General features: G+C 40.5%; 10 non-coding genes across 10 annotated transcripts; all 10 read left to right on the top strand.

Annotated features, from left to right (window-relative positions):
- Positions 1–19,675: 19,675 nt before the first annotated feature.
- Positions 19,676–19,747, top strand: TRNAL-UAG (transfer RNA leucine (anticodon UAG)). The gene has a single exon. It is a non-coding gene; the product is annotated as a tRNA-Leu (tRNA).
- A 394-nt stretch (positions 19,748–20,141) lies between these two features.
- TRNAP-AGG (transfer RNA proline (anticodon AGG)) lies at positions 20,142–20,213 on the top strand. The gene has a single exon. It is a non-coding gene; the product is annotated as a tRNA-Pro (tRNA).
- A 564-nt stretch (positions 20,214–20,777) lies between these two features.
- On the top strand, positions 20,778–20,849 carry TRNAP-UGG (transfer RNA proline (anticodon UGG)). Its single transcript has one exon. It is a non-coding gene; the product is annotated as a tRNA-Pro (tRNA).
- Positions 20,850–20,935: 86 nt separating this feature from the next.
- Positions 20,936–21,007, top strand: TRNAP-UGG (transfer RNA proline (anticodon UGG)). Its single transcript has one exon. It is a non-coding gene; the product is annotated as a tRNA-Pro (tRNA).
- A 235-nt stretch (positions 21,008–21,242) lies between these two features.
- TRNAP-AGG (transfer RNA proline (anticodon AGG)) lies at positions 21,243–21,314 on the top strand. The gene has a single exon. It is a non-coding gene; the product is annotated as a tRNA-Pro (tRNA).
- Positions 21,315–21,401: 87 nt separating this feature from the next.
- Positions 21,402–21,473, top strand: TRNAL-UAG (transfer RNA leucine (anticodon UAG)). The gene has a single exon. It is a non-coding gene; the product is annotated as a tRNA-Leu (tRNA).
- A 394-nt stretch (positions 21,474–21,867) lies between these two features.
- Positions 21,868–21,939, top strand: TRNAP-AGG (transfer RNA proline (anticodon AGG)). Its single transcript has one exon. It is a non-coding gene; the product is annotated as a tRNA-Pro (tRNA).
- A 564-nt stretch (positions 21,940–22,503) lies between these two features.
- Positions 22,504–22,575, top strand: TRNAP-UGG (transfer RNA proline (anticodon UGG)). The gene has a single exon. It is a non-coding gene; the product is annotated as a tRNA-Pro (tRNA).
- An 86-nt stretch (positions 22,576–22,661) lies between these two features.
- On the top strand, positions 22,662–22,733 carry TRNAP-UGG (transfer RNA proline (anticodon UGG)). Its single transcript has one exon. It is a non-coding gene; the product is annotated as a tRNA-Pro (tRNA).
- A 235-nt stretch (positions 22,734–22,968) lies between these two features.
- Positions 22,969–23,040, top strand: TRNAP-AGG (transfer RNA proline (anticodon AGG)). Its single transcript has one exon. It is a non-coding gene; the product is annotated as a tRNA-Pro (tRNA).
- Positions 23,041–23,541: the final 501 nt, after the last annotated feature.

The raw sequence follows: 23,541 nt of genomic DNA, 5'->3' as shown, positions 1-23,541 counted from the left end.
CTGGTTCCTCATTTGCAAAATCGCTGACCCTATACGGCAGAAGAGACATTCACGACGTCCTGCGGTTATTGAGGGAAGTGACTCAACGCTACGACGAAATTCGTAAATTACAATGACTCAAGAAGCCCCTCTCGATTTAAGTACCAGGTTTCGACCTGATAACTATTATTCGGTTACTAAAATTATCTCTCGGACTTCCAAAAAATACAAATGTAAAACTTTAGAATTCAAGTGCGAGTTCAAAAACTTGGACGATCTCAACCACGCGCGAATAGAAACCCAATTAAACGAAATTTTCCAATCCCTTTTAAACGAAATTAGCGATGAAAATCAGGGTTATAGTCGTATCAGAATAGCGGTCAGTTCGGACGAACTCGAAGAGCCCATTAATTTCCAATTTATGAACCTAAACGAGTTGACGGCCGATAGAATTTTAAGCGGTATCGAGCAGGTAGCCCAGTCCCATAAAAATTTATACTTTGAGGCCCCCCTAAAATTCGACATAATTCTTCTGCAAGACACCAATATGAGTGGTATTCGAAAAAGTATTCGTAACAGGACTATTGACTGCTTAGAAAATTACATTGAACAGGGCAATACCTAAATTTATTCCAATTCGCAATTCTGATAATCTGTGCTTTGCGAGGGCGGTTGCGGTAGGACAGTGCCTCGCTGACTACCAAGAATTAAAAAATAAAGGGCAATCCAAAAATTTTAATATGCATGATCTTAAGTACATTCGTAATGTCAACCATCCAAAACAAAAAAAAGCGGCCTTAGCGTTACACAGATTATCAAAAGTTCCCCCAGGTCCTGTTGAAATAAAAGACATTCCTAAATTCCAAAATGTCTTGCCAGATTATCAAATTATCCTGCTCGATTCCGAGTCCAATTTTGACCCCATTTATTTAGGCCACTTTCAACCCAAACAAATCTTTCTCCTTAAATTAGGAAACCACGTTCACGTAGTGAGGTCTTACGCCGCCATGTTCGGGGGAATAGGGTACTGTCCATTTTGTTTGAAAGTTTTTACGAATGTCAAAGTAAAAAAACAGCACAATTGCGAGGGCCCCGTTAATTGTAAGCGGTGTCTCGACACGAATGTTTCCCATACCGAAACTAGTCAACGTTGCGCCAACTGCTTTAGATATTTTTCGGGGAATACGTGCTTCCAAAAGCATATAGAATTAGGCACGTGCGACAAACTCAAACGTTGCCTAACTTGCGGTAAAGAGTTTGAAGGGGAGCACGTATGCGATTTGAAATGTCATTACTGCAAAATTGAGCACCCGAAAAATGCGTGTTTTGTTCAACCTATCACGTTACCGGAAAATTCCACCAGAATCCTTTACTTTGATTTTGAAACTTTAGTCGACAATGACGAGATTAAACCCGTTCTGCTAATTACCGCTATGCAAGAGAGTCCGTACTCTGAAACGTACGATTACCGTACCTTTACCGGCTTTAATTGCGTCGAGACGTTTTTAGATTACTTATTGGAGAGTCAGGTCGTTGCAAAAAAGGGTAAGACCAAATATTCAAAGGTCGAACAAGTTTTTAATAACATTACGTGCATTTCGCATTTTGGATCTGGATTTGACAGTTTACTCGTATTAAAAGGAGTTCTGACCCGGCCAATAATCCCCGAAGTTATCTTTAAAGGCTGCAAACTTCTCGCGATGTTTCTTTCCAAATACAATATAAGATTTATAGATAGCTTTTCTTATTTTCCAGCCCCTCTCAGAAGCTTCTCCAAAACCTTTAATTTAAGCGAAAGCAAGGGATTTTTCCCGTATTCTTTCTTAAAAAAAGACACCTTAGACTATATCGGCGTCGTACCGGAAAAATCCTTTTTCGAAGTAGATAAATTAACCCCCGACCAATTGGCAAATTTCGACACTTGGTACGACGCCCAAAAATGTACCGTTTTTGATTTAAAAGAAGTGTTGACAAAGTACGCCATTGATGACGTCAAGCTGTTACAGAGGGGTTTTGACCGGTTCAGAAATCTTTTTAGAGAAAAGGTCAATTTCGACATTTTGGCGGGAAAAAGCGTGACTCTACCCGGAGCTTTAACCGATTTATTTTTGAGCCGGTATCTGAAACCAAATACCATAGCTATTATCCCGCCAGCAGGGTACAGGGGTAAGCATTCCGTTAAAGCTCTCAGATGGGCGGCTTACTTGGAGCAAAAAATGCACGTAAAGTTTCAAACGGCGCGATCGTTGGAGGGAGAAAAGTATTTAGCTCCTTACCACCCCGACATTTACAGCGCTGACCCTTTAATAATTGGGGAATTTTTCGGGTGTTTCTGGCACGGGTGTCCCAATCACACTGACCATAATGGGTACAATTACGAACTTAAAGAATCTAACATCAATAATTACTTAAAAACTCTCGACAAAATCGAGTTTTATCGTCAAAATTACCCCAACGCGCGTTTAATTACCATATGGGAGTGTGAATGGGACACGTTTTTAAAAGATAACCCCGAAATAAATTCGTATTGCGACGAACTGGCTTTCTCCGATCCGATCAATTCGCGAAGCGCTCTGAGGGGTGGGCGCGTTGAAAATTTTTTACTGTATATAGAATCCACCCCCGAGAGGCCGATTAAATTTTACGATTTTAACAGTATGTATCCATCGGTCTCCATGTCCAAAAATTACCGCTACCCCAAAGGGGTCCCCGAAATCTTAACTAGCAACTTTAATTACGAACCCGATTTCTATTTCGGGCTAATCAAAGCGACTCTTCTCCCACCCCAAGATCTATATCTCCCCGTCTTGGGCTCCCTGATTGGCGATAAATTAATGTTTACGCTATGCAGAACGTGCGCCCTCTGTAATCTAGCCGACTGTCGTCATACCGAGGCGGAACGCGCGATTACGGATACGTACACTACCCCCGAGTTTTATTTATCCCTTCAATATAATTATAAAGTTTTACAAATTCACGAAGTGCAGCATTATCGCGAAACTTTCGACTCTGACTGCCCCCTTTTTGACGATTACGTCAGAGATTTTTACAAAATGAAAACCCAATACGCTGGTTTTCCTAAAAACGTTGACTCCTTAGAAGAAAAACAAAAATATTTAAACGACTTTTGGGAACAGGACGGGATAAAAATAGGCCTAGAAGAGGTTAGCTCTAACCCGGCTCTCAAAGCGCTTGGCAAGCTTTCCCTTAACCAGCTTTGGGGACGTCACCTAATTCAATTACGTCAAAATAATAGTTCTTTTATAAACTCCTACGCTGACTTGGTTAAAATTTTAACTGATAAAACGAAAGAGCTGACCGATTTAAAACTCCTAGAAAATGGAATGGCTCTCGTGACGACCAAATATCACGAAGACCACGTCCCGGCTTATCGTAAAGGTTCCCCAACTGTGGGCATTTTCGTCGCCTCTTATGGGCGTATTAAATTATACAATCTAATGGCTAAAATCGGGCCTAATTTGGCCTACGGCGATACGGACAGTTGTATTCTGATACACGATAAGAAATTAGATTTAACTTTATCAAGCAGCTTGGGCGGACTTACGGATGAATATCCTAATGACCCCATTAAAGCTTTTACCACGATAGCCCCCAAGGGTTACTCTATCTTGTTCGAATCGGGCAAAATTTTAACCAAGATAAAAGGCGTCACTCTTACTAAAAAAAATCAGACCATCTTAAACTTTGACACGATAAAGCAGTTGGCGCTCGAGAACCGCGAATTAAAATACCGTGTCGAGATTCCCTTTAACGTGAAAAGACAAAAAACCGGGCACTTGTATCTCAGACAAGCCGAAAAACTAGTGGGATTTACGTCGACGAAACGTATATTTTTCAAAGACGGTACTTCTATTCCCTACGGATATTCATGTCACTCACACGCCTAAAATTTCAAACCCCCTGTACCTTTCTTTTGGCTGGCCCCAGTAAGTCGGGAAAAAGTCACTGGACGTTTAATCTCTTGAAAAATAAAAATTTAATGTTCGACAATCCACCCCAAAAAATTTTATATTGCTACAATCTTTGGAACGATCAATTTGACGAATTAAAAACCCTCGCCCCCGAAATTGAATTCCATAAGGGACTCTTTAGTGAAAAACCCGAAGATTTGTTTGACAAAAGACAAAACAACCTCTTGGTGCTAGACGATCTTTCGAGCGAGTGCTTAGACAACGCGCTGGTATCTGAACTTTTTCGAGTGTGTTCGCATCATCTGAATCTGAGTATTGTATTCTTATGCCAGAACGTCTTTGGTCAGGGCAGATTTTCTCGCGACATTTCGCTTAACGCCTCATTTATAGTCCTGTTCCGAAGCCCCCGTGATCCATCACAAATAAAACATTTAAGTCGTCAGATCTTTCCGCATAACCCTAATTTTCTGAGCAACGTTTATAATTACGTAACGTCGGATACGCCCTATTCTAACGTGGTTGTTGACCTGCAACAAAAAACTCCCGAATTTCTAAAAGTTAGAACGCAATGCCTCATGGAAGAAGGACCAATGTTAGTATTTACCGAAAATTAATTTTTTATTTTATGTATTTATCATTTTTGGTAGAGGAAAATGTATATTATTGTAATAATCAGAATATATAACAAAGTGTTTATTCGAATTTTACGTCATTCTGTAAAATGCCTTTGCCCAGGTCAATTATAGAAAGCCGCCCGTATCTAACTTTATTAAAAAAGGCTTCCCCAAATCAAAGACGATTTTTACTGAAGAACGCCACGCGAGATCAGGTTGGCTCAATCGCGAATATCTGTCATAATATTTGCCGCGGAGCTTTACCAGTTGGCGAGCATAAACGACGGCAATTACAACGATATAAAAAATCTATTAGAAAACTAGGTCAAAGAGATCTCAGTGATTGTTATCGACGAAGAATTCTAGTCTCGCAAACGGGCGGTTTTTGGGGAGCGATTCTCGATTCGCTCATCCCGCCAATCTTGGGTCGTATAATTAATCCGGCGCGATGAAGAAATTTGTCTTGCTACCCGCGGATAGCTATTTATCCGATACCGAAAAATTGCTAAATTTAATACAAGAACACATGAATAGTATTCTTAACAAACCCGTTCGAGACGGTAGTGAAGAAGAAAAACTACGAGAATATCTGGCAATGTTGGCGCGGTATCTCAGAATTAAAGACTATGACGGCGCTCCAGCCGTTCAAATAAAACCGCCCCCTTTACCTCCTTCTTCGAGTACGTTAGCGCCGATACAGTTAGCACACGGTGCGATCTACCAGCCTCCCGCTGTACCTAAGGTTCATTCGGTAACCCGCCGCTCGCCTCGCCAAGTTTTTTTTCGCCTCCCCAAACGCCAAATCAGCTCCATCAACTATTCGCCGCGCCGCAACAGGTGCAAAGAGCCGTACAGCAACCTCTCCACCAACTGGAAATGGCTATTAACAGGCCCCTCCCAGCATCACCGATAAATCCTGGAATTTCTACACCATGGCAGAGTGTCTCCGGCATTTCGGGGTTGGACGAAAGTCAATCGCCCGATTACGCCCATAAAACTTTAATTGCAGCCCCACAGCATCTCGTGACGTCACGAAATATTCCATTCAAGCCTGACTTTGCGAGTACTCCAGGGTACCCAAAGGGAAGATGGAAGAACGGCGCTAGCAACGTTTTCACTTCACCCGCTCGAGCTGAGCTACGTAAATCTCGAAGCGAAACGAGTCTCGATGAATATAGCACGCCAACTTTCAAAGACAGCAGCTATAAGCCTTCGGAATCCACCCTTCGTAATACGACCGAACCTGTTTCCTTGCCTTTCGTAGGACCGCTCTTGACAAGAAAGGAATTGCCAACCCGACAAGGTCGCAAAGAAAGACGCCGGGCGTATTCTAAAGATCGTGAAATTAATGATTGGGAAATTAATGAATGGGAAAATTAATGTTTTTTTGTAAAACCATGTTTATTAAACACTATTGATTACAAAATCTGTTTTCGTGATTAAATAAATGTACACACAATGCCAATAGCGAAATTACTTCGTTCATATATATTTCATTATTATACATTTTTAAAATTTTCTTAAAGCTTAATCCAGCAGACCTATTTAACAGAAACGAAGCAACGTGCAAACCGCAAGTTTCTTGGTTCATATCTTGAATTATATTTTTATTATAAAACCATTTCTGAGCTAAATGATCCAATTTAAAACCGTAGACATCAAAATGTTGACCGAAAGAACAAAAAAAATCTCCCACGCGTTGTCCTTTCCTATTTTTAGCACTGACGAAGATTCCTATCCAATGGCTTCCCGGCATTGATGAGTCTTGTACATTGGCCACCAAACAAAAGGGCTTTTTTTTCGGACAATCTCGAGGTAAAGTATCTTTGGAAAATGTGCCCATAAAAAAAGGTTTGGTTCTCGGGTCGCATTTTAAAAAAGCGTCCAATTGAAAAGTATTCATGGCAAAACCCTTTGAATTTCTTCGGGGTAAAATGACCCCAATATTTTCTTGTTATTCTTGTCCTTGATATGGTAGAGTGGGCGGGGTTTATTTATCACCTTCGATATGGTGAAAACCTCTTTACCCCAATATCCTTTAAATCCCTTACGAAATACTTTGCTGGTTTTTGACAGGCGCACGTGATCGCCAATCTTGAATTTCGGTTCCTCTCTTTTCGCTTTCTTTCCAAATAATTTTTGCCAAACAAGATGCTCATTGGCTAAGGTTACTTCGCTAGGTCTATATCCCGTCGTGCGATGAATGCTGTCGTTATAGGACTTTACAATTTTTGGTAGTTCTTTTATAAATTTTTTTCCTTTACTTTTGGTAAGAAATCTGTAAATTTTATTTTTAAGCGTCCTATTCACTCTCTCGCATACGCTGCTTTTTTTATCGCCGTAACAAACGAAATGCTTAATTCCCTGGTCCTTGAAATAGCGTTGCACTTTACGATTTAAAAATTCAGAACCTTGATCAGTATTAATTTTCAAAGGCTTACGTTGTTTGTGGATTTTTTTGAAAGCAGCTAATATATCGCTCGCTCTCTTAGTTTTCACGGGAATAGCGAATAAATATCGGGACAGAATATCGATATTAGTAAGAATATAATTAAATTTATTAATATTTTTTAATTCGTTTAACTCGATTAAATCAGCCTGGTGTTCTTCGTTCAAGCTCGTGACATAAGTCCTATTTCTAGGAAAATTAAATTTTCTATCTTTGTGCAACGTATAGGGGTCTTGGGCAGAGTTGGGCATCTTCGCTTCACGGACTGCCTTTGAAGAAGGAATTTACCTTCACTAGACTTTTTCGCGAAGTAATCGAATTCCTACAAAAAAGTCGAGTAGCCTTCACAAGTTGAAAGTCTTAAAACTATAAAACGTATCTAGTTTATTCGTTCAAACATTTCAAAGTTAAAAATATCATCCGTCAAAAAAATGAAGTTGGAAATCAAACATTTTCCTGAACACCATTCGGTTTTATAGATGGTATAGTAAAAAATGTTTCATACTACTTTAGCCGAAATGGTCTGAAATATCTTCAATCGTTAAAAAATCACGTAAAGGTGCTTCGAAAACCGTCGAACGAAGAAATTTTTAGTGAATGAGTTATGTGAAAGCTTCGAAGTATAAAGCTTTAGTTCTTTCTATAGCAACATTCATTCTTCAAACTAAAATTCGTACTATCATTATTCTTATTTGATTCTAGCGACATCGCAATAGTGTGAAAAATGTATGCAAGTATTAACGCGATTAAAATTCGTGAGGTCATAAATCAGTTTTTTAAACTCTTTGCACAGGCTTTAGGCGCAAAAACTATAAGGTTTAAAACTAGAGATCCGGGAACTTGCTTAAAGAGGAGGGCCTGAGAGGATTGTAGAAAGGAAGGTCTTACCTCTAAGGACCCTTTTGAAGCTCAAGCCGAAGATCCTGGATGTCAATTAAAGCGCCACTGCCTGATGCGGAAATTTATTTTAACGTAACCGTATTTAAAGAGACTATGACATATTTTTATAAATAAATATTATTTGTTATTTATCATCATTATATTTGGCGTGGTATATAAATAAATACAGAGTTTCAAATAGCACAACCAGGTCATTTTTTTCAGTCTTATAACGTTTAAATTTTCAATAGAATCGAAATAAATTCACGAAATCTATATATTTTTCGTCGGTAAGGTTTTAATGAGACATTATAGGACATGTCATGGTTCGTTTACAATTGACCCCATATGATTTTATCGTATTAGATGGGTGACATTTTTGAGCCGCTGAAGTTACAACTCTGATAGTTATCGGGTTTCATTGACGTTTGTGATGTACACATTAATTAAGAATAACCCGTACTGTCACGCCAGCTTTATTATTTTTAATGCATTGCACACGATAGCTATATGTTTCTCGTTACTTGCTCTACATCGATACTGATCTTTTGTAAATTCAAATACGTTTATCCATTATCACAGGCAGTTGCGGAACTAATGTCCTTAGCCCACCCTTGAAACTGGTTTTGTGGCCCATTGTGATTTCTTTAAATCTATTGAACGGCCGCCAATTGTTCCGTGGGACCGTTACTTACATCATTGAGCCGACGCTTACTAAAGTGCTGACAGCTGCTATGTTTATGTAAATTGGAATACAATGAAAATTAGTTCCGTGCATGGTTAACTGGCAGTTTCAAAGACTACAAACAATTAGGAGTCGTTTTTAGTATTAAGCCTCATAAATGATTTATGTTGTGATTGGTGAGACAAACCATCCTAATTTTCGTGAATTAGCTAAAGCGAATAGATAAGCACTTTCGATTACAGAAAGATGGATCTACTGCTTATTAATTCTTCTATTTGACCTTAGATTCTATGGTGGATAAATTCAGTGGCGTAGCCAGGGAAAGGCACAGGGGGCACGTGCCCCCCCCCGAAACCTATTGTTCTATATACAGTTTTTTTGTTTTGTTTTATTTTTTTCAATGTGTACCCCTCCCGAAACCAATTCCTGGCTATGCCCCCGGAATAAATCGATTATCTAGCAATAACCTTGGGTTAATTTATGTATTAATTTGGATTTAGGTTTTAAATGTTCGATTATCGACACTACCAGGAGCCGTCGAATGGCACCCATTTTGTCAGCTGGGCATTTAAGCCTCAGGGCCCACCAAGCCGCAATTCAATACACTACACAAACCCGAGTCACGAGTGGCGAATGACGATTCTGACGAAGCAAACAAAATTGAAATTTTAAAATTATCTTGACGTTTGTAAATTCGTGACCGAAATAGTTTTACGTAGCGCTGCGGTTTTCTAGCCACTTCTTGTGTGTAGCGTCTTCTAAAATTGAAAATTCATAAATCCGGGAGTATTTGGTGTTTTGCGCGTATTGAAATAATAAAGTAAGAAACTCCAAAGGGAAATCCGCGTAAACCCGCGAAAAAGAGGATTTTTCTGATTGGTCGGAATTTACGGCCAACTTCGACAATTTTTTTTGCAGTCTAACGAATTCGCAATTCGCGAATCGGCAAGTTTGAAGCGATGGATTCTCCACAGAAAAGGTTTGTTAATGTTTTTGATAAATATAAATTAAATAGCACCTAAATAAAAAAGCAAACAGATCCTCCAATTCCAATTAGACGATTCATTTTAAATTTTTAACTTATAATTTACGTGTTAATCATAAGAAACGTTCGTGTAAGGCCACGATTCTTGCTACGGCTTATGTTCCCCACAAAAATACTGCAGCAGACGAAATTTGTTTTTAACGTTTTTTATAGTTTTGATATCTGTACATAGATGGCGCTGCTATTGAACATACGTCACAGACTTACTTCCCCTTTCTACCCCCTTTCCGAAATCCTCTAGTAGTTAGGGAAAGAGAAGAACTTAGGCGAAATATTTTTATCGGCCTATTATTTAGTGATTTTCGAAATTCGATACGACAGATTGTTCCCAAAAACCGACGTATTTGGTATTTGCCAAATACCTTAAAAAAGGACTACTCGCACAAACTTAAGCGTGGCTCGAGAGTACAGAGGAACATTTTGGACGGGGCCACAAGGGGTTGTTGAGGCAGATTTTCGAGTGACAATCGGAAATTATTTTTTTGCAGAAAAATACGCAAAATTTTCCGGAAAAGTTTCCGAGCAGAAAATTTTCAGCGGAAAATTTTCCGACTTACAACATTAATACTGTTTGACGAGAATATGGTTGGGGATTTTAATTCTTAATTTTAAAACAAATACCTGAACTAATACAAAATATTAGGTGTCCGCATAAAATAAGGTATTTACATTGTAATAATAATTTTTAATTATTATTCTTTAATAAAAAAGATGCGAATTATAATTTACAAAAGACAACGAAGCCTTGGTCTCACGTTAAAATAATAATAATCAGCTAGGCTAATACCCAAGGCACCACCTTAGGCTTAAGTCATCAAGCGACTTTTGAAGCCCTTAATTCAGGTGGCCGGGTTACAATGCGTAGGAGGGTTGTGGCAAGCCCTGCATGCCACACGATCGAGCCAACAGCTCCCTACACTAACTATTACCGTTAACCTTGACAAGTTTTTATGGAAGGGGAAACCGAAGAGCTCGGGGGAAAACCCCTTAAACCAGTGAGGAGAGAACTTGCAAACTCAACGCAGAAGGAGTTGTTCCGAGTTTTCACCCAGTGCCACAAGCTGGGATCGAACCCGGCTCCTCTTGCTGCGAGGCGAAAGTGCTAACCACTCCGCCATTCAAAAAGACCTCGCGTGACTTGTTTCAGGTCTGATGTTTTCCTTATTTTTAAAGTTTTACCGTTGGGTGGCACCACCAGCTCATTTGTTTATATTATTGGCCGCGTAGTTATAAGAGAGTCATGTCCCTGCTTTTATTGGCTCATGCCATAAGGGAGTATGAAGAGAATCGAAACCGTGATGACTGGGTTTTAAATTAACTTGCGAAAATTATAAAATTGTCAATTGGTGGCATAAAGGCTAAATTCGTTAATCCACCAAAAACACGGCACTTTGTATTTATACTTCCTTTAAGAAAAATGTCGTCACGGCGCAAGTGGATTTTCACCAACATATGTACCAGGGTGCCTACTTTCCCTTGTGGCCAATCCACCTCTGTCCAATTGCCATTTTATCGATAGATAGATTAAAATTGCGCTTTTCTCCTGTTTATCTAAAAAACCAGTAAACATATTAGTGTACGGCCAAACATCTGTCCCGGGGACTGCGAGAGTGTTCTTGGATATTTTATATTTCAGGGGGAGAAACCTCGGCAATTTCCCAGGAGATCACGCTTACCCGGTGGAAGGGACCTGTGCAATCTCCCAAGAGATAACGCTTTAACATTTTTAACTTTTTTAACGCTGTTGCGCGGTTAACAGGCCGGTAGGTAAAATTAGATGGTCCTGCGTGTAGGATACAATGTTTATTCACAATAAAGCTAATTTTCCACCTTTAGCCTTGATTTCCATTAACTCGCGAAACATTACGTTTCACCATAAGTAACATAATACCCCTAAGTTTGACACTTGTAGCCTTGCTCATGCATTTTTTATTACTACATCCTTTCTTCACCAACGATAAATCAGAAAAACGACTAGCAACTCTGTAAACCGGAAGTTTAATACTCTTTGAGATTTGATTTCTTTTTATTGGTCATTGAAAAGAAGTCAGTGTAAATTTACCCAATCATATAGCGCTACAAAATATTATGAGGTACGAAACGTAAGAAATGTTGGCAAAGTTCCTTTCTAAATAAATAAATAAATAAATAAATAAATAAATAAAATTGCCGTTATGGTAGTCGGCTTATTAGGCCTAACTGATCTATCGGAAAATGATACCTAAATACTAAATATTATTAAGTCATTTTCAAAGTTTGAACTGAAAATAAAATATTTTTATTGCGTAATTAGCAATTGTAAAAGTTATTCCAGAAGTTTGGAAAATGTTAATTCTTACATTTTATTTCATCAATTCATTTTTATTTTGATCACATCGGACAAAACCAGGCATTCATCCAGGTACAAAATACAAGTATATTCAAATTATAATGGTAAAAATCTGGAAGAAATTGTAATAAAATATTCGTAAGCTAAATGAGAAACCTTTTTACATTAAAAACGTAACAAGCTGAAGGTTTTTTAACGTCTACAGTATTTGGTGCACAACATTGATAAACATCAATGAGATTGATCTTCTCAATATACTACACTAGTGATCCACAAATTTCGAGTTGTTGGTGAATTTCTAATATAATACCATTGGCCCGATATAAAGATTTAATATTGTTGCGGAAAATACATACAATTTCTTTAATAGTTGATTTTATAAAATGTCTTTACGCTTGCCCCACTTGTTGAAATGTTGCCCTGGAATAGTTCAGCCAATGCCTAAGAATGAGTTCATAAGCTCTTTAGTGGGAGAGAAAATGGATCCACAGCTGAAGGAGGCAACATTTCAACAAGATGCCCATGGTTATTTTATAAAAAGAACTATTTCTTCCGTTGTTAAAGTTTCTGTGGTGAAAACGAAATTAGTGCGGCTATACGCCTGAAGCCTAAAAATGACTCTTTTCAAAACCATGGGAATCACGTTCCCGGAAGTTGGGTTAGATTAGTTTATGCCGCCGCTACCGAGTGGCGCTATTTCGAAAAAAAATTGACGTCACTGTGAAGAAAGGATGTAGTAGAACTTTTTCCTAATGTCATACTTAGGTGTATTATGTTACTTATGGTTTCACCTTGGATTAATAATAGGATTACAGGATATGGCACTTGCGCGTTTAGGCGTCTCTCAAATCTCCCCAGCGCTCCGCGTCAAGGTGGGACAAACTTTAGTTGGCGCTACTGTTTTGTTTTTGTTGTGATTGTGGCGTGCGCGTTAAGGCCCATTTTCATGCTCGCTGGTAGCGGATAAAAATCGTCAAAATTCGCATCCGCCACTCGCAAGCGTGAAAATTAATCTAAAATATCTGTTTGAAACAGATCGACGCGGAAAGTGAAAAAGCGTGTAGCGGAAACGGATTTTGTCGATTTTTACCCGCTACCAGCGAGCATGAAAATGGGGCTTAAGGCTTAAGGATTTTAAACCGAATTTTTTAAAAGCTAGCGTCGCAAATTGCGCATGCGCGGAAAATTTGTCCCACGACGAGCTAGTTTATTTTCCGTTTCGAGAGACACCCGATACTGCCGTGGGAAGGTAGAAGTGCTATATCCAGGAGTCTTATCATTAATCCAAGGTTTCACAGCTAAAGTTGAGACATGCAAAGGCTTTACGCGCGTAAAGATAAATATATTATGACTCGCGCAAATTAAAACCAATATTTAAGTTTAAATTCAAGCCTAGCGGAATAAGAGTTAGGTCATAATTATATAACATTTTTTAATAAGTTTTATTTTTGGGAATATTTTACAAACAGCTCACCACGGAGGCGCTGTTAAAGGGAATATAACCTCAGGTATTTGGTGTGGAACACCAACGTTTGCAGCTCTGGCCACTCATGCCTTTGGCCTTAAAAATGTTTGGCGCCACTGTACAGGATGATTTAAAAAATTGAAGGGGTCTTCTATAAAGATTGCTTTGCAGGTTATATTCCCTTTAAAGGCTACGTGAAACACGGAAACGTGCAGAAACAAGTATCTTGTGACTATCTCTCGTAAACGTTTAGCGTGTATCATATTTACATAAAAGTTATTATTATTATTATTATTATATTATAAACTTATGGTTTTGTATTATACTCATTTTACTTCTAAAAGGACATTAATGAACTTTTGCCACTTGTTATTAAAGTTTCTCGCGTCACGGATAAAAAACAATTGATAGTTTAATGAAAACAATTTGGTTCATAGAAGAATAATGTTTGCCAGATTTAAGGCTGTGTCCGGTTTTTGGGGTATTTTTTTGGGAGCACATTTCTCTGAAACGAAGCACTTTAGGACGCATGTTTATTAGACATTTTTACTCATAGAGACCCATAGAATGCATATAGAAAGTTTAGGTACTCTTATCCGTAACACCCTGTCTATATGATATATTTTGGTTGTGATACCGGCGTTGCAGGTTGCTGTGAATAGCTCAAACAAACTTAACACATTAGTAGGATTGTGTGTATTCTGACCGTCGTACGTCTTGTTAAATACTCTCGTAACAAATTACTTTTTTGTATACGACTACGCCACTGCTATAAACAATGATGAGCTTGGCCGAAGCTACGACTGCTTGGACTCTAATTCCGCTTTTTTGAAAGATTTATTTTCTCTCAGCACGGAGGATACTTTTTGCAGTTGAAGTTTAACCTTTATTGTCCAGTGAAAAACTTCAATGAAAAGTTGACTAGAAAACTGTGATACAAATAATGAAATTTTATCAACACCTTTCGTTTTATTTAAAAAATAGTACTAAAAAGGAAATAAACACCTTTTTCTTATCAATATCAACCTTCAACAATTTATCGCCCTAGCAACCTTCACTCTAGTAAAATTATTTCAAATGTTTACTTGTAATCGTCATAATATCTTTTTTTAGCCTATCAGCATATGTATATCTTCTTACGAAGAAACGCTTTAGTAAAACTCCGTAAAAACCTTCAAACGAAGACCATTTTAATTGGAAGAATATATAACAGTTTCGCGTAGTAAAGACGAAGTTTCGTTCACTGAGTGATAGTTTCCTTCGCGCAAAGAAGGTTTCCGCGGTTTCGAAAGGTAGAGTCCTATTCTTCTTTCAGAATAAGAAGGTTTCATATGGCGGAATTGGAAACTTCACTGGGCGAAGGAAATATTCGAATAGAAAAATATTCGTAAAATGCCCACCTCTGGTCTTGGGTCAACGCCCAATCTTTAATTTTTTTCTTGGAAATAGAGGGTAATTGTTCGGATAAACGTTTTAGTCCTCCCAGACTTCCGGGATTTTCTGGGTCAAAATAAATAGATTCTATATTCATGTCTTGACAGTTCAAAGTGTGCTACATTATTAAATGAAAGACCAGCAAAGTTTACATTTTTATACATTTTAATGGAAATTTTTAATACATCAGCTCTGATAAAATTTCAGATTCATTTTGCATGATATTATGATATAAATTTTCTACCCCCAGTTTATAGTCGGGAAAGTTGACGTAAAATGCCTTAATTACGTTGTCATAGTTCATAAGGGGTATCGCCATCTTGACACTTTTTTCAAGTCTTTCGCAGAAATGTGACGCGATCGGTTTGCAGCTAATGTGATGGGCCAATTGATTATGGCAGGGCAGGTTTGGGCACGCCTCGGTTAACGTAAATAATACACTTTTTAATTCGTCTAAAATAGACATTTTCATTCCTTCAAAAGCGTCTTTTCGGTCAGTTATTTCTTTGTCGAGACTCGTACGGATAATCTTCAAACGGTCCCAGGCTTCTTTATCTAGGGCGACCCCGTTGGCGGAGGAATACACAACGTCGTAATTTGAATTAGACCCGCGAATATAGCCGCGAATATCAATAATTCTTCCACGCTAACAGAAGAATCCTTCCAACTTGACACTATCCGACAACCAGCTGTGAAAACGTATAGCTTCGGTAGTGGTATTGAAAAATCTTTCAATTTCTTGTTCATAGTTCCAGAGATTCTTCCACACTTTTTATGCTAAAATTGACATATTTTCTATGTCCTTGACGGTTAATTAAAATTTCAGGCTCCGCGAGATTCGCCGATAAAAAAATGTCGAGTTGGTTGGAGAGAAAATGGGGGCGTGTCATTCTCAAACAAAAGCTCGCGTCGAACTAATCGCATAGAAAACAGGGTGGCTCATTTTATTCGATACTATATATCACCTTTCTGTCCCGGGTAATTAAAATCTCGTTATCAAATTCAAAGTACATTATACACACGACATTAGTCGGTAGGGGGTCTTTCAATTGAACATCTAAACGTAGAGACCCCTGTCGAGGAATACTCGTATGATCAGCCGAAGCATTCTGGTCCGGCGACATATCGAAAGTAAAGATGGTGTACCCCTCCTTAAAATTCGCAAAATTTAGATAATTACCCCTATCTTCGGAAGCTATGCCCATTGACTCGAATAAAGACTGAAAAGGTAAACAGTAATTTGAATTTGCATAATCCATTTGAAAGCCGTCAGGAGGGTATCTATCCGGTCCGACTGACAAAGATAAGTCGGTGATATTTAAATGTTCAAATTTCAAGCTATTTGTGGTCAATGACCCGTTGAAAGCTTCTTCTTTGACAAAAACTACAACTGCCCTTTTTGGTATTTTCCCGAGTATTACGTTATCGCGATTTATGTTTTTCAGACCCTGAGCGATAGAAAAACTTTTCATAATTGTTTGCGTAATGGGATAAATCGCTGGTATTCCGCTTTCTAGCATCCTAGCGTGGGCTAAACTTATCTGCGGAGCCACCTTGACTTTAGTAACGTATAAATACGCCTGTTCTAAAATTAGCTTATAATCTTTTCCCTGCTCTAAAGCTATTATACAAGTTAAACGAGGGCTTCTTACTAAGCGGAATCTTACGGGTAGTTGATTGACAATAAACTTATTCATGTGACAAATATCGAGGGGTAAATGGCCCATTAACTCAAACGTGGTCGATTCTTTCGTTCGCGCGCATCTCTTCAGCATTCCGTTACGATCATTGTTAAAAGCAGGTTCCCACATGTCTTGCGGGTTACAGGCCGCGTTCATATAATACATTCCATTCTCCAGTTGCGTTTTCTTAGCATCTTCACCAAAATTCAGCAATTTCGCCAAGTACGCGTTATACGCCGAAAGATTATTTGTAGACTGTACCGACGTATCGCCCAAATACGCGTCGATTTGCGAAAAAAGAGTTCCAATAAGATTATTCGTGACCCCGACTTTCACTTCAGTGGCTGGTACGTCTGTACCGTCGAAATGCACGAGTTTCATTTTTAGTTTGAGCATAGTTTTGGATAAATCAATGTATAAGTCATCAGATGCCGGAATAAAAAATTCGAGAGGGCCATTGTCGGTTATGTTATTCGTGGGCAGATATCGTATTTCGGTTGTAGCTAATATATTGGTATTTAACACGGGTCGTTCGAACAAGTCTAACGAACTTAGCATGCCTTCTCGAAGCGCCATTGTTTCTTATCCCAAAAAATCGTCTTTCGTCCTTGATTTTTTCGTTTTCTTTTTCCGTTGTCTAGGAGGCGCGCGTCTCTTACGAGTTCCACTGCCTGACTGGGGCTTACTCATTCTGTCAGCGGCTTTATGTAACAAATTGCTTCCGGCTAATCGTAAATTGTTGCGGATAGCCAATTGCGGATCTACACCGGATTCCAAATCACCGAACATACGCTTTCCGAGACCTAGGGCTTCGCTGCGTAAAGGTATTACCATCGGTGTAATATATCTCATTAATTTCTTAAATATTCCACCCAAACCACGCCCTCTCTGGTAAACGGGGCCGGCAAACACTCGCCCCCCATATTGAGACTTATAGTAACGGAAATAACTGTCACTCTCTGACATCTTTCTTGAAATGAAGTCGAACGACCGTCTTCCCCGCGTTAAATATCAAATTTTCTCCAAAATCAGTTTTTAAGTCTATCTCGATCAACTCTAGCTCTCTTGCTTTAACCGGGTAATAGTCTATTTTGTCGTATATAATAGACTTATTACTAGACTGATCATTGCTCGCTAACGGTATAATTTTCATGAGAGGAGCGAAAGTATCTCCGGTATACTGGGGATATATTAAATTCGAATATAGATAAAGCGTACTCGCGCCTCTAGATAAATCGGCCGGATAAGTACTGTCGTGACCAACCAGGTCAAAATCAAAATCCGTAAATCCTAATAATTCGCCTAAGCCTTTCTTACTGGATTTGAAGAAAATAGTCACAGCCCCGTGATCAGCTCCTACATGGATTGTGCCATTGGGGTTTATACCGAAATGAACAAGGTTTCTCACGTGATCAGGGATAGTGTTTGACATGGCGTCTAATATTGCTTGAATACTTAAATAAGTTCCAATCGGAATATTACAGTCAACTTCTACGTTGCGTGTAAAAGTCATATCGCGTAGATGATTTTCTTTGATTTCAATATAATTTAGATGATTTAAAATTATGCTCCTCGTATAGGGGGTTACCGGTTTTGACGGCTGATATACCCCCGATTGATATCCCGTGTCATCCTTGCTCTCGAAACATAACAGTTCTTTCAAAGGTCCGTCAGGAATAAATAACTCGAAATTGGTCTTCTTTTTCTTGGTCGGGTCAGCCGGATTATGTATTGTCGGATCGTAAATCCAATAAAGTCCATCGGGTTTTTCCCAGATTTTGAACGAAATGTAGGCGTCCAGTCCATTTTCCCTTATTCCTTCGTTAATAGCGCGTACAACTTTTTTAACCAGACTATATTTGATGACAAATCCGGCAGTGTCTTTTTCGGCTTCCAATTTAGCGACTTTTAATGAGATTTTATAAATGTAAGGTCGTTTTTTATAATAATCAACCGCCACTGTTTTTAATTGAAAATTATTAGTTTTATCCGTGATATTTTCCCAGTTGGGAGGCAAAATTACTTCCGACACGCCAACAACAAATTTGTCCGGTAGTGTTATAGAACGACCCAAGTTTACTTTAAAGTTTGACTGAGTATTCGCCGGATAGAGGTCGCTAGAGGCGTTACTCGGTAGAGTTACGTAAAAGTCGTCCATTTTTATAAAAAGAATGACGGTCTCTTATTTGGAGGGGATTCGAACTCGTGACTATTTAAATTTGCTATTTACAAAGTTGTTCGTCCTACCAAGTAAGCTACCGTCATCCCTACTCGAGATTCGTTTCGTTTCCTACAGATTCTCCTTTCATGAAAGGGCAAAGCGGTATCTTTTCCAAGTGTCGAATGAGTGCTACGCTTTTCCAGTCGGTTATGACTAGCGGACAGAAGGCGCACTTGACCGAAACGCTGTCTGGTAACGAATAAAACCCTTGCGCGGCCAAGTCTGATTTATGTACACCTGGTACCTTCCAATTAACGAAACTCATTAATCGTTTTTTTTCCGAAAGAAATTTTAAAGGAATATCGTGGCTATTTACCGTAGCCATTTTTTCTTCGAAATTTACGTATACAACGAAATCGTCCCGAATACAAATCTGGAGTTTCCTCTAACAGCGTACTGGGTAACCTAGCAACGGCGCATTCCTCGATAAACACCTGCTCGTAATCAATCAAACCTGTCACCACTTTAACAATGCCCGAGTATAGCGAGCCTGGGAATTCCTTTAAAGGAGTACTGACCTTTTTTCGCGCCAAAATACCAACCAATCGGCGCCATTTTGAACAATTTCGAGTCAGCCAATTAGCGCGCAGTACACGCGCGTGGTAACCACGTGGTTCCCGCGCCGCGTAGTTACGCGCCAGCCAATCAGCGCGCAGGTAACCACGTGCTCCCCGCGCCAGCCAATCAGCGCGCGCGCCACTCTGCGGAGGTCAATGACCTTCGGTGACTTACCCCGAGGGGGGAAGAAAATGTCGACCCCCCAGCGCCACCTGCCGGAAGGGGGAAGGAAGCGGGGATTTCCGGTGCCGACCCCCTTTCTACCTGTACATTGAAAAGTGCCAAAGACGTTAGCTTCTCCTACTCGGACGGACCCCGCGGAAAATCTTTCTACCGATCAGTTTTATGGAGGAGACTTCAACGGGTTATTCAAGATCTTCACATATTGTGAAAAAGGCAACATGGTCCGTTGGTCTAGGGGTATGATTCTCGCTTTAGGTGCGAGAGGTCCCGGGTTCAAATCCCGGACGGACCCCGCGGAAAATCTTTCTGCGAATCAGTTTTATGGAGGAGACTTTAACGGGATATTCACATATTGAGAGCTAAGTAACGTGGTCCGTTGGTCTCGGGGTATGATTCTCGCTTTGGGTGCGAGAGGTCTCGCGTTCAAATCCCGGACGGACCACTCGGAAAATCTTTCTAACAATCAGATTTATGGAGGAGTCTTCAACGGGTTATTCAAGATATTCACAAATTGTGAGAAAAGTAACATGGTCCGTTGGTCTAGGGGTATGATTCTCGCTTTGAGTGCGAGAGGTCCCGCGTTCAAATCCCGGACGGACCCCTCGGAAAATCTTTCTAACAATCAGATTTATGGAGAAGACTTCAACGGGTTATTCAAAATATTCACATATTGTTAAAACTAACATGGTCCGTTGGTCTAGGGGTATGATTCTCGCTTAGGGTGCGAGAGGTCCCGGGTTCAAATCCCGGACGGACCCCGCTTTAAATCTTTCTACCAATCAGTTTTATGGAGGAGACTTCAACGGGTTATTCAAGATATTCACATTTTGAGAGCAAAGTAACATGGTCCGTTGGTCTAGGGGTATGATTCTCGCTTTGGGTGCGAGAGGTCCCGCGTTCGAATCCCGGACGGACCCCGCGGAAAATCTTTCTAACAATCAGATTTATGGAGGAGACTTCAACGGGTTATTCAAAATATTCACATATTGTGAAAACCGAACATGGTCAGTTGGTCTAGGGGTATGATTCTCGCTTTGGGTGCGAGAGGTCCCGGGTTTAAATCCCGGACGGACCCCGCGGAAAATCTTTCTACCGATCAGTTTTATGGAGGAGACTTCAACGGGTTATTCAAGATATTCACATATTGAGAGCAAAGTAACATGGTCCGTTGGTCTTGGGGTATGATTCTCGCTTTGGGTGCGAGAGGTCCCGGGTTCAAATCCCGGACGGACATAGCTGAAAATCTTTCTACCAATCAGTTTTTATGGAGAAGTTTTCAACGGGTTAGGCTATATATTCACATATTGAGAGCAACGTAACATGGTCCGTTGGTCTAGGGGTATGATTCTCGCTTTGGGTGCGAGAGGTCCCGGGTTTAAATCCCGGACGGACCCCGCGGAAAGTCTTTCTACCGATCGTTTTATGGAGGAGACTTCAACGGGTTATTCAAGATCTTCACATATTGTGAGAAAGGTCACATGGTCCGTTGGTCTAGGGGTATGATTCTCGCTTTGGGTGCGAGAGGTCCCGGGTTCAAATCCTGGACGGACCCCGCGGAAAATCTTTCTACGAATCAGTTTTATGGAGGAGACTTCAACGGGATATTCACATATTGAGAGCAAAGTTACGTAGTCCGTTGGTCTCGGGGTATGATTCTCGCTTTGGGTGCGAGAGGTCCCGCGTTCAAATCCCGGACGGACCACTCGGAAAATCTTTCTAACAATCAGATTTATGGAGGAGACTTCAACGGGTTATTCAAAATATTCACATATTGTGAAAACTAACATGGTCCGTTGGTCTAGGGGTATGATTCTCGCTTAGGGTGCGAGAGGTCCCGGGTTCAAATCCCGGACGGACCCCGCGGAAAATCTTTCAACCAATCAGGTTTATGGAGGAGACTTCAACGGGTTATTCAAGATATTCACATTTTGCGAGCAAAGTAACATGGTCCGTTGGTCTAGGGGTATGATTCTCGCTTTAGGTGCGAGAGGTCCCGGGTTCAAATCCCGGACGGACCCCGCGGAAAATCTTTCTGCGAATCAGTTTTATGGAGGAGACTTTAACGGGATATTCACATATTGAGAGCTAAGTAACGTGGTCCGTTGGTCTCGGGGTATGATTCTCGCTTTGGGTGCGAGAGGTCTCGCGTTCAAATCCCGGACGGACCACTCGGAAAATCTTTCTAACAATCAGATTTATGGAGGAGTCTTCAACGGGTTATTCAAGATATTCACAAATTGTGAGAAAAGTAACATGGTCCGTTGGTCTAGGGGTATGATTCTCGCTTTGAGTGCGAGAGGTCCCGCGTTCAAATCCCGGACGGACCCCTCGGAAAATCTTTCTAACAATCAGATTTATGGAGGAGACTTCAACGGGTTATTCAAAATATTCACATATTGTTAAAACTAACATGGTCCGTTGGTCTAGGGGTATGATTCTCGCTTAGGGTGCGAGAGGTCCCGGGTTCAAATCCCGGACGGACCCCGCTTTAAATCTTTCTACCAATCAGTTTTATGGAGGAGACTTCAACGGGTTATTCAAGATATTCACATTTTGAGAGCAAAGTAACATGGTCCGTTGGTCTAGGGGTATGATTCTCGCTTTGGGTGCGAGAGGTCCCGCGTTCGAATCCCGGACGGACCCCGCGGAAAATCTTTCTAACAATCAGATTTATGGAGGAGACTTCAACGGGTTATTCAAAATATTCACATATTGTGAAAACCGAACATGGTCAGTTGGTCTAGGGGTATGATTCTCGCTTTGGGTGCGAGAGGTCCCGGGTTTAAATCCCGGACGGACCCCGCGGAAAATCTTTCTACCGATCAGTTTTATGGAGGAGACTTCAACGGGTTATTCAAGATATTCACATATTGAGAGCAAAGTAACATGGTCCGTTGGTCTTGGGGTATGATTCTCGCTTTGGGTGCGAGAGGTCCCGGGTTCAAATCCCGGACGGACATAGCTGAAAATCTTTCTACCAATCAGTTTTTATGGAGAAGTTTTCAACGGGTTAGGCTATATATTCACATATTGAGAGCAACGTAACATGGTCCGTTGGTCTAGGGGTATGATTCTCGCTTTGGGTGCGAGAGGTCCCGGGTTTAAATCCCGGACGGACCCCGCGGAAAGTCTTTCTACCGATCGTTTTATGGAGGAGACTTCAACGGGTTATTCAAGATCTTCACATATTGTGAGAAAGGTAACATGGTCCGTTGGTCTAGGGGTATGATTCTCGCTTTGGGTGCGAGAGGTCCCGGGTTCAAATCCTGGACGGACCCCGCGGAAAATCTTTCTACGAATCAGTTTTATGGAGGAGACTTCAACGGGATATTCACATATTGAGAGCAAAGTTACGTAGTCCGTTGGTCTCGGGGTATGATTCTCGCTTTGGGTGCGAGAGGTCCCGCGTTCAAATCCCGGACGGACCACTCGGAAAATCTTTCTAACAATCAGATTTATGGAGGAGACTTCAACGGGTTATTCAAAATATTCACATATTGTGAAAACTAACATGGTCCGTTGGTCTAGGGGTATGATTCTCGCTTAGGGTGCGAGAGGTCCCGGGTTCAAATCCCGGACGGACCCCGCGGAAAATCTTTCTACCAATCAGGTTTATGGAGGAGACTTCAACGGGTTATTCAAGATATTCACATTTTGCGAGCAAAGTAACATGGTCCGTTGGTCTAGGGGTATGATTCTCGCTTTGGTTGCGAGAGGTCCCGCGTTCGAATCCCGGACGAACCCCGCGGAAAATCTTTCTAACAATCAGATTTATGGAGGAGACTTCAACGGGTTATTCAAAATATTCACATATTGTGAAAACCGAACATGGTCAGTTGGTCTAGGGGTATGATTCTCGCTTTGGGTGCGAGAGGTCCCGGGTTTAAATCGCGGACGGACCCCGCGGAAAATCTTTCTACCGATCAGTTTTATGGAGGAGACTTCAACGGCTTATTCAAGATATTCACATATTGAGAGCAAAGTAATATGGTCCATTGGTCTAGGGGTATGATTCTCGCTTTGGGTGCGAGAGGTCCCGGGTTTAAATCCCGGACTGACCCCGCGGAAAATCTTTCTACCGATCAG

This window comes from Leiobunum rupestre, chromosome 10, assembly GCF_980474605.1.
Source record: "Leiobunum rupestre chromosome 10, qqLeiRupe1.1.hap1, whole genome shotgun sequence".
Lineage (NCBI taxonomy): Eukaryota > Metazoa > Arthropoda > Arachnida > Opiliones > Sclerosomatidae > Leiobunum > Leiobunum rupestre.
Note: the sequence above shows the minus strand (reverse complement) of the source record. Positions and strands in the feature narration are given on the sequence as shown.